Source organism: Montipora capricornis, chromosome 4 (assembly GCF_036669925.1).
Source record: "Montipora capricornis isolate CH-2021 chromosome 4, ASM3666992v2, whole genome shotgun sequence".
In the NCBI taxonomy this organism is placed as follows: Eukaryota; Metazoa; Cnidaria; class Anthozoa; order Scleractinia; family Acroporidae; genus Montipora; species Montipora capricornis.
In genome coordinates, this window is record NC_090886.1 from 4809381 (window position 1) to 4811880 (window position 2500).

Below are 2500 nucleotides of genomic sequence, written 5' to 3' on the forward strand. Positions count from 1 at the left end.
TTTCCTTAAAAAAGGTTGTAACAACGGAGTTCATGTTTGTTTAAAAAGCGTGAAAGAGTTGAGAATGCTCCTCTTTTCCACACAAAACAACTTGTTTTGGTCTATATTCTTCCTTCTTCACGCTTCGATCGGCTCTATGCAAATTTAGTTTGAAAAAGAACAAAGCGCTTGTGGACTTGTCCAGGCGTGTAAAGCCTTTTGTGAATGTGTGTTTTAAAATTCTGTTTGACTCGCTTTAAAACCGATAGGGTTCCCACTCCTCTTTGTTAGGTACGTGACCCGAAGCCCAGAGGGTTATTGCAGTCATGCGCCATTTTGTGTGGCAGTTCGTCAAGAATGAAACTAATGTGAACGGCGCTCAATTTAGTGGAGAGATATAAAACTTATCCCCAACTGCTGACGTTCTCCATAAAACCTCAAATTCGGCTTTTCAAGTTATTAGGGACTTAACGATCTAGCTATACAGCTGGCTCCGGCAAAATTCCTTGAAACAAGGCATTTTAAATAGATTTGCTGCATTGGCTGGTCCTCCTTTCCTTTCAATGTTGTTTTCTCGCAATTTTCCTAGCAGATTTTGCAAGTCAACATTACGGAGAGTGAAAAGTGTCTCAACAATTTTGTCAGGGGCTGCATGTCTGCTTGCGTCACTGATTGAACCATGCTACAGCAGGTTTCGACATTAGGTTTTAAAGTCGTTTGCCCTTTGGACAACAAAACCTCACAGTTTGGTTGCCCTAGGAAGACTTTTAGTTGCCCGAAACAATGAAGGACGTTCTTGCCCATTACCACAGCGCATTTTTCGCAAAATTGTCACACATACAGTATCTTTAGATCCAGAAAATATCGAAAGTGTCACTCAAGCTGGTAACTGTTAGTATCAAGCCCTATCAATAGTCAGTATTCCGAGGTAATTTCGTATCGAGACGAAAGCGCTTGAAACCCCAATTGAAACCTCGAGGAGTAGAACCTCTGACTGGCATCCAGGATAAGTAATTCCCAAAGGTGAAGTTCTTGTTAATCCATGACGGGAATCCAAGAAACATCGCTTTGGATTCGAGCGAGATACCTTGTCGATAGTTTGAGTTACCGGGAGTTGGTTCTCGCTCCCAATTTCAAATCATTTCACTTCCGCTCCCGCTTCTCTGTTGATACTGATAACCGGATATAGCAAAACGTCAAGTTGTTCAGATTGTTTAATCCGGCAAGAAGCGAACTATTCACTGCCTTTAAACTATAAAATTGAGACGAACATAATTCACAAGAACGAAAAGATCAATGAAATGTTCACCCATGCAAAACCTTGCCGGAGTTAGGTCATTATATTTCACATTGTTTCCCGGAGATTTTATTGTTTCCCGACCTGGAAATCGTGGACGTCCCCAATCGTCTGGGATTTTCCCGAACTAGGCTTTCTAAGTTGGAATTCTTCTCTTGGCCGCTGTCACTTAAGTCAGTGAAACGTCTTTGGCCTTAATTAAGTCGACAAAGCCAACTGACTTGTCAACTTATGGATAAGGAAGTGTAACTTCATTCTGTGTTTTAAAATCGTGTAATAGCGGAAAAGAGTAAACTTCCTTGACAAGCCAAATAACAATAAACAAAAACAGGCCGTGCCGTTTCGTTAATAAAGGTAATTTGCAATCAACCGTTATTCAAAAAATGTTCTTAAACTATTTATTGAATTATAATTTTCTGAGACGAAAATTTTCTTGTTTTTTTGAGACAGTGGCAGTCTTAGGGATAAAAGAAGTGCGTTTACTCCGAGATCAGCATCAGTTTCTTGCCTTTTTCTCGGAGAAAGAACAAAGTGGTCGGGAAATCGATATATTCCATTGGATTGTTTGTGATTCACACTAAAGTCGTCGCCAGAACTACTCAAAACGTAAGGTTTTCTTTAAACATGGTCATAGTCTAGTCACTTAACATTCTCTGACAATCATTTCAGTTTTCAATTTAGTAAAAAATTGTAGGTGGCGAAAGGTAGCCGTTAAGTCATTGGGTTAGTGGCTATACCTCCTAGTCTGTACTTATATGGTGATTTCTGACCAACTATTTGGCTTCATAAATCGCTCGTATATAGCGACGAAAGAAATCGCAAATCTCGCCGTTATGTAAATGCCGCTAGGTGGCTGTATACTGAGCAATTTTGTTTAGTCAAACAGTGGAGAAAAATACACTTTCAAACAATGGAGAAATATACTGAAGTCCGTATTTGTCTAATTTTTTGACAGATGCCCAGAATATACGCTTTGTTGCTTTTTGGCCTTATCATCTGTACTGCCCATGTTGCCGGATATACATCTACCGGTAAGTTATCACATCTTTATACAGATTGCAGTTTTTAAGAGAATATCGAAAGAAGTAATGCAATTGTGAATTCTATGCTTCGTAATTGGCTTAAAATCTCCTTCCCTTTTGTCATCTAATAAGAGGCAAAATCAAAACTCATTGCCAATTGCACTCTCGTATTTTGCGCTCTAAGAATGTTACATAAAATCAT

The 2500-nt window shown here is 39.3% G+C and overlaps 1 pseudogene; it reads left to right on the forward strand.

Moving 5' to 3' along the window:
- Positions 1 to 2500, forward strand: part of LOC138045319 (neuronal pentraxin-2-like) — a 19273-nt pseudogene that overhangs the window by 10076 nt on the left and 6697 nt on the right.